The sequence below is a fragment of the Dromaius novaehollandiae genome, unplaced genomic scaffold, assembly GCF_036370855.1.
Source record: "Dromaius novaehollandiae isolate bDroNov1 unplaced genomic scaffold, bDroNov1.hap1 HAP1_SCAFFOLD_45, whole genome shotgun sequence".
NCBI lineage: Eukaryota > Metazoa > Chordata > Aves > Casuariiformes > Dromaiidae > Dromaius > Dromaius novaehollandiae.
The window spans coordinates 1,018,738-1,027,500 of record NW_026991505.1 but is presented as its reverse complement, the minus strand read 5'-3'; positions in this window follow the sequence as shown (position 1 = coordinate 1,027,500).

The window sequence follows — 8,763 nt, the reverse complement described above, 5'->3', positions numbered from 1 at the left end:
GGGCTTTGCTTAGTGGGCTTATGGAAAGCTTTTGTGGGATGGTTCAGGTTTTTTGTCTTGTTAGGAAAAGCACACTAGTTGTTTTCCTTGGGGTGGGGGAGTGGTGAGAGGAACTTGAGTGCCTAAATGCCTGTCCCCTCATCCCAGGCCTGAGCACCTGTTATGATGAGTGGGAGCAGGGGATAGGGCCCATAGCCCGGTGGTTTTTGGAGATGAGATTTGGAATCCCTGAGACACGTTTCCTTCATTCTCTGTCTCCACTCTCTTCCATCCTGCAGGAAATGACTGCACTTCCTTCCCTTTCTGCAGGCCACATTCAGACCCTGTTCAACAAGGACCACCTTGGTCAGTTCCTGCCATGGGAGGTGGTTTCCACTTTGGGGAGCAGTCCGGCAGGACCCCTGCCCTTCTGATACCCCCCAGCCTCGGGATCACATCTCACGGGGCACAGAGCGACAGAGCCCTGGGGCACCTTGTGGAGGGGCGAATGCTTATCCTCAATCTCATGGCCCTTTGCCATGGCACCAATGCACTCCCATGGCCTGGTGTGTGCAGATACACTGCGTGTCAATCCCTGCATACGTGGTTCTGGGAGGGGATGTTTGCCATCTCAGTATTTCCCCCAGAGCTCACCCTCTAATATGTTGTCACAGCCCTGGGCCCACCAAAAAACTGTCACAGGTAGCTCAACTTCTGCCAGTGGGGACCTGGCAATTTCTATGCCTATTCCAAGGTATCTGGAAGTTTCCCTGAGGGAAGAACACAATCTATCTCATTGGTTTAGTCGAAGTCGCATTAGGGGTCAGTCTCTTGCTGCCAGTGATCAGCCCTCAAGACTAGAAGTCTTCTCTGTCCTCGATCCAAAAGAATCAAAATCCAAAGAGGCAATTTCAGATCTTGGTCAGCCCCTGTCTCCAGCATCTAAAAGCGAATACAGAGGGCAGCTCCCCACATAACTGAATGTAAGATCAACATCTGCAAAACAGCTGTAGTGCTTCTTTCTAATTTTGTGGTTGGTTTGTTTCAGTTTTCCAGTGAGGACAGGACAAATCTAAGCTCCATGAGGTAGCCCACAAAGTCCAAAATGAAAGCTCTACATTTCAGTGGACTGCTTGACTAAAAAGTTGTTTTTCTTGGCTTAAATCAGATTAGGAATTGATGCCCTTGGGCTGGAATGCTCTATTTGCAGAAGTGGTTTTCCTTCAATACCTTGTACTTGCATTTCCTCTGGATTTAAATTTCCTGAACAGGCAGTTAACATGGAGTAAGTTGCCCCAGTATCTACTAAAAGCTCAGGGTAAGTGGCCATTAACTCTTATTAGGGTCCTAGCTCAGTCTCCTACCACTGATTCAGATGCTGCTAGTGCTTCCGGTTCCCCTTCCTTCTGTCACTGTTGGGGCTCATACTGCTGAAATTCTGCCATCTCTTCCACACTTTTATTATCTTGCAGTTTCCAAATTGGAGGGTTTCCGAATCCTCCCCTCATCTGGGGCCAAACAGGGCTCTTTTTTTTTCCAATGCCCTGGTTTCCTGCAATAGGCACAGCAGTTGGGGTCCAGCTGTCCCCTACCCACCATTCCTGTTCCTCTAGTCCTCTTCCTCCTTGACCTCGTCCCCTCATATTTATTGCTCTTCCCCTCACCATTGGAGTTCCTCCCAGCGCTGCTGCCAGCATACTCACTTCCTCCTGCTTTCATCTTCCTTTCTCCTTCCTTTCTTTTTCTGACTTTCCATCATATATCTATGTTGCTAATGAGAGTACCTTTTGTAAATTCTCTCCCTGCCATCCTGGAGCATGCGTTGTGAAATATTGATGAATACCTGGAGCCGCTTGCTGGACAGATATGCTCACTGCCAGTCTGTCATTCAAACTTTCCACGGACATCCCTCCATAGCATAACAGGGCCTGCTGCAAGCGATTCCCAAAATTGCTTGGGTGTTCCTCAGACTTTTGTCTTACTTCCTGAACCCTTTCCCAGCTAACGCCAGTTGCCCTGCAGCTCTTACTGCTAAAACTGGATTTTAGCATGTCATTTCACATGGCACCCCATCATTCACATTATTAAAATCTCGGTTTGGTTCTACTTGTGGTCAAAGTTGTCGGTTTCCATCCCGGTCTGCCAACTCCCTGTCTTTTTCCAGTGTCCGTTCTCTATCCCCTGGCTGAAATATCTGTTGTAACAGTACTTGAACATCCCCGCAACAAGGGTGATGTCCCTCTACTATTGTGGAAAACAGTAGAGCTGCCTTCTCTGGGTCTTCCAGCGCCCGGGACATTTGCTGTGCCCATTGAGTTACTTCCTGGAGCCCACGGCTGATAAACATAGACATGCAAAATCAGTGTGTGCGGGGGTGGGTGGGGGGGGGTGGGGTGGGTGTGGGGCTGTTGTCCCAGTGCCTGTGGTGCCCCCCACAGCTGGGTTAGGCATTACAGTTCCAATCACAGGAGCCTGCAGTATGACAGATTGGTTTCCCGAGGGAAGCGATGGATATAAGTTAGAAGCAGATTTGGGTGCTGAAACAGTATAAGGGGGGAGCAAGGGCAAAACCATTACTCGAGTCTCCCAGCGTTCGTTGCACAAGTGTATGTCTTACCTTACTTGAATCCCCAGATCTCCCTGGTCATTTAAAAGCTCAATTATCCCAGACTTGCTAGTAGTTCATTTGCTGAGGTTTCTGATCCTCCAAGCAATGACCCAAGAAGGTCAGCTTACCCATACCAAATGAAGCACCTTGAGACCATTGCTCAGAGGGTGTCCCCTCCCGAGTCTGTAACAGTCATTCCTCTTGACAGAGGGCTATAGCCCTACCCTTACTGAGACCAGAGGTACCTTCAGGTTTTTTCCAGTTTTCCAGAATTCCCGCTAGTGGTAAACCCCAATTTCAGCCTTCTGAAGTGGCTTTAATGGGGCCTCTCCAATGTTCTTCACCCATGTGCACAGCTTTTCTTGTAGCTCTGGTCTGGAGAGACCAATCCATGGGTCAACTCCCAGGCCCAAATATTTCTCAGAGCTATCAGGCTCAATCAAATGTAACTGAACCCCATCAATCCTCCACAGGTCACAGTTGTTAATTGTATAATAGTCTTTTGTGGGCCTAATAATAATAAAAAAAAAAACTGGCACTTTGCTGCTTGCACCTTCAGCCCAGTCAGATGGCAAAACTTCCACCACTTGAGTATTCTTCTGCATGCCTTCCCACGAATCACTCAGCAGCACCAGATCATCTGTGAATGCCAACGATGACACTGAGCTGTTCTTATACTTGAAACCTTCTTTGCCCTCTTCTAATCGACACAGTAACGGATCCATTGATAGATTGAAGAGAAGCGGGGACATCGGATCACCTTGTCCTCACCGGTGAGGATCTTAACCTTCTCCGAGCATGTCCCCCCAACCTCCAGTCGTGTTGCACTGTTGTTATCCATCTCTGCAATGATGTCGGTTACATGACCGTCGACACCCTTCTGCCTGAGGACCTGGAAGATGTGATGGTGATGGACTGAATCAAAGGCTTTCGCCAAGTCCACAAAGACAACCCCCAGCGATTTATGATCTTTCTTCGCATATCTAATTAACATCCGGAGGAGCTTCGGAATTTCTGCACAGCCTGGGGCTGTAATAAGCCCTCTTTGGTGGCTGTTAATCGGACATGCTCTGTGGCAGTCTGATTCACGGACTCTGATGTGCTGGATCAGGATCAACTTTATTCAAGCAAGCAAGCCCTTTATATAAGCTCTACCCCAGATCGGTACTTCCCCACGGTGATTTACGGTACTTTCTATTCTCCTTGCAAGTGCCACATTATACTTTCCCGAAGGTCATGTTCCCATCATCACTCCCTCATTCCGTGCGGTTACTCCTTATGTTCCCATACTGCTATCTATTCAGCCCATGGCCTTTGGCTCCTTAACTCTATCTTGTGCGATGCCTCGATGTCTGCCCCTACATCTCCCCCTTTTTTGTTTTGTTGAACTATTAACACTGTGTTTATCGATTGTTGTACCATCCGCTGAGTACATTGCAGAATGCAAGGGACACAGACTAGGATGCATAAAAAGATCAACAAACCTTCTGCTACCCATTTCATTAATTGCTTCACCCAACCTCCTAAACCCTAATTATTCAGCAAATTGCCAAACCATCCCCACCCATCATCTTCCCAAAATTGAGCCGCCCCATCCCGTAATCTCTGAATGCTTGCATGAATGGACTCAGAGTGATCCGAGAGGTTCATGCAACACATACCTTCAAAATCCTGACACCCGTGGCCGCTTGCAAGTAACAGAAAATCTATGGCTGCGCGATTTTGCAAAGTGGCATGTCTGACAGAGTCGACATCTATCAATAAGCTAGACAAGGCTGCGGATGTAGCATTGCTTTGCTTAGCGAGCCAGCACCCTAATTTATTCAGCGTGTTAAGAGCTTTAGCAGCTGCAGCCCCTGGTGCAAGCATAGAGGCCAGAATGCGTCCACTGGCGCTCCAAAATTCAACCTCACTATTGCAACTTTGGTCAAAGGCGTGAGTCGTCCGTTGTGAGCGACGGTGGTATTTTGTGTAATTCATGATTATTGTTAAATTTGGGGTCAGCAGTGTAAGCCGTCCCAAACTGCATGGCCCTCCCCTTATGTGTGAGGGGATCCCTCCCCAGGCTTGGTCTCCACAGATAAAGAAGACCCCCCGGGGAAGCTGTGTGGGCTTATTTGTGGATACAGACACATTAAGGCTAGTATAGTTGCACCAGATTGTTGCATTCTTATAGATTGCCAGCGAGGAGTTAACATTTTGTGCAAAGGATTGATTTCGGCCGCTGTAATTGAAAAAGAAGCAAACATCCATTATGGTCGAGCCCAAGAGTTCAATCTCCTGCGGTTCATTTGCAAGGGGGGGCAGGTACCTGGCCCACCCATCCCAATTGTCAACCAGTTTGGGACCACAGCTGCCGTTGCTGCCGGTGCCTGAGGGTCCCGCACAGATGAATCTGGTTTGGGTTGTGCTCAGCCATCCGTTCGTCGGGACTCCCACCAGGCACGTACTGAAGGGGTTTCCTGGCATGGACATCGAGAGGCACAGAGTGTCCTGACCTGCTTTGTTTGCCAGGGTTACCCAGATGTTCTGTTCAGGCACAGGTGGGATCCAAAATCCGCTCACTGCCATTACTCCCACCAGGACGGCAATGATGGTCATAGTGACGGACGGACCCACCTTGCTGGTACCCATCTTGGTCCCATACCTGTGGAAACACAAGCATACACGACCCCAGGTTATTAACGGGTATGGTCCCTCCCACTGATTAATTGCTAAGTTCTTAACCAAAACCTGTGCCTTCTCCTGCTGGGGCACAGGGCGTAAGCCTTCTGAGAGGGAGTTAAAGTGTTTCAACATTGCTGGTTCCCCTTCTGTCCATCGATTCGAGAAGTTGAGCACGTATAGCGCCTTTGCTAATTGCTCTGAGGGGGTACCGAGAGCCATTCCCCCTTTTTGTTTCTGTAGCATTTCCTTAAGGGTTGTGTGCGCACGCTCGACAATAGCTTGGCCAGTAGGTGAGTGGGGAATACCTGTAACATGAGAGATTCCCCATGCACTAAGGAATTGTGCACTTTTGTGAGCGGTATAGCCTGGCCCATTATCAGTCTTAACCCGCCGGGGGACGCCCAACCCCGAAAAGGCAGTTATAAAGTGTCGAATGACATCTCTGGCCTTTTCGCCCATATGGCAGGAGGCAAAAATGCACGCTGAGAAAGTGTCCACGGATACATGCACATATTTCAGCTTGCCAAACTCCGGTACATGAGTGACATCTGTTTGCCACAGCTCCAGTGCCGTTAGACCCCTAGGGTTGACACCTACAGGAGGGGCTGGCATGAGCTGCTGGCAATCCGGGCATGAGGCAATGATGCTTTGTGCCTGCTCTCTGGACAGAGAGAACTGCCGAGCCAGTGCTCTGGCATTCTGGTGAAAGAACCATGTGATAGACAGGCTTGCTCAAATTTGTTCGGGACTACCACAGGGCCAGCCACCATATCTGCTTGGTTTGTGCCCTCTGTTATCGGGCCTGGGATATTTGTATGCGAGCGCACATGCATGACAAAGTACTTGCCTGATCGCCCGTTCAACAGGAACAACAATTCCTTCATAAGTGCAAATAACTGAAGGTTGGAGACTTCCTTCAGGTATGCAGACTCCAAGCGACTAACGAGCCCTGCCACATAGGCAGAGTCTGTGACTATATTGAGATCTGCTGTCCATCGGCGAAAGGCGTGGACGACTGCCGCTAATTCTATAATTTGGGGAGACTCCTGGACCACCTGGACATCTTGCTGCCAAGGGCCGTTATCTCTGATCGCCAAACAATGACAGGTCTCCCTGTGCAGCCAGAGCCATCCGTGAAGACTGTCGGTGCCTGCAGAGGGGTGGGGCTTAGTTTCGAGCCTTTAAATACAGGAAGACTCGGTAGCGTTTGAAAAAGCGGGTGCTTCGGTAGATGGATCCTAAATTGACCTGCAAAACCCTCTGTGGCAATTTGGAATGACAATGACTATTTCAAAAGCCGCTCTAGTTGCTTGAGGTCCACGGGTAGATAAATGTCTCTAGGATCCTGGCCATCCAAGAGCATCATTCTATCCCCGCCTTTTTGAATCAGCATACTGATCAACTCGGGTTGCAAAGTGGCCGTTTTTGAGAACTGATGTGGTAAAAACAGCCATTCAATGATCACTAAGGGGTCTTGCTGACTCGGATCCCACTGGGCTAGGAGTGCAAAAGGTTGCTATGTAGAATTAAAAATGATCAGACCAAACAGAACACCTTCCAGCCTCCGGTGGGCTTTCCGAGCAGCAAGACGCTCCGCAACAGCCTGTAGTGCCCTTTCTGCATCGGTGGAGAGGGTTCTTTTGGAAGTTAAAGCGGGATCTCCCTTTAGCAAAGTGAGAAGCGGGTGAAGCTCCTCATTGGCCAGGTCTATCACAGGACGGAGCCAATTGAGGGATCCTAGCAGCTGTTGCAAATCGTGCAAGTTCTCTATCTTAACGCACAATTTTAGCTCTTGTGGCATAATAGTCTGCTCAGTGATGCGCCACCCTAAATACCTCCAAGGTAGCATCTCTTGCACCTTTTCCGGTGCTACAAGTCCAGCCAGTCACTTGCCGCGTGACAGCTTCCAATACCACCTTCATAGAGTCTATTGTGGGGGCTGCCACAAGGATGTCATCCATATAGTGATATATGATTGCCTGCGGATGCTGCTGCCAGACGGGCGTCAGTGCTTTTGCCACGAAAGCTTGGCAGATAGTGGGGCTATTTTTCATTCCCTGTGGCAACACAGTCCAATGGTATCGGCGATGAGGCTCTGCGACATTAAGAGAGGGAACGGAGAAAGCAAACCTGGGAGCATCCTGCGGGTGCAAGGGGATCGTAAAAAAACAGTCTTTGAGGTCTATTACTGTTAATGCCCATTTTTGTGGGATCATTGTAGGGGACGGGAGTCCTGGTTGTAGGGATCCCTTATCTTCGATTACTGCGTTTATTCGGTGCAAGTCGTGCAACAGACACCATTTCCCACTCCTTTTCTGAATGACAAAAACAGGTGAGTTCCACGGACTAGTGGAGGGGACAACATGGCCTGCAGCTACCTGTTCGTTCACTAGGCTCTGTAAATGATGCAGCTTTTCCCTAGATAGGGGCCAGTGATCAACCCAAACCGGGTCGTGAGTCAGCCAGGTAAGCTGCACGTCAGCAGCCCCTGTGTGAAATCCGAGTGTAATTGGAGGCCCCACTGCGCTAGGCAGTCCCTGCCCCAGAGAGTGACTGGGCTAGGAAGGATAAAAAGCTTTTCCGTCGCCACCCGGCCCTCTGGTCCCGTGAGCAAGATATTATGTTGGCTCTGCGCCGGGAAAGTGCCCCCCCGATGCCCGTGACCGCGGCCGCTGTTTTGGTCATCGGCCATGAGGGGGGCCACACGGTCACTGAAATAATGGTAACATCAGTGCCGGTGTCCATGATTCCCTCCAGCTGCATTTCCTGCTGCAAGGTGGAGTGTTTGAGGGTACAATGATAACAGGGGCGTCTCACAGAGACCCTCTGGGACCACAGGACCTGGGCTGGCCCTGTAGAACCAAAGCCGCCGTCGCCTCGCATTTTCTCCAGATGATGGGGCAGATAGTCCAGACCCCCCTAATTAACACTGTTCCGGCAGTGAGAGGAGGCTTTGCTTCCCAGGGTCCTGGTGCCCAAGCAGGCTTTATTTCAAAGCCTTGACATCCTCCCTTTCATAATGTGAAGTGCAGGAATGCAGACTGCTTGTAACTCCCTTATCTTTCCAGCCTCCACCAGCTCCGGGCTCCTTTCTCACTGAACTAGGAGTGCAGCCTAAGGCTCCAGCAATTTCAGCTACACATGCTAAGCAAGTTTTATAGAAGTTGTGCTAAGCAGCTACCTCTAGACAGCTGCAGTTCAATAATTTACAGCCCAAGTCCCAAAGTCTCTGTGAGTCGTTGCCACTGCCTAGTCCATATCATGAATTGAGTGGCTGTTAGCAGTATTTGCGCGAGGGTTTTACAGTCTTGCAGTGCACCTTATGCTGATCAGGCTGCGCACTCCCCTTTCCAGCCGGACCAAGCTGGGACTTAAAACCCACTCAAACCCTGGGGATGGGACTCGCACCCATCCCCTGGTACGCCTTATGGTGGCCAGCCTGCCTACCCCTTACAGTGCACTGTTACCAGACGAGAATTTAGAATTTAGGCGGGAATTTAAGACTCACC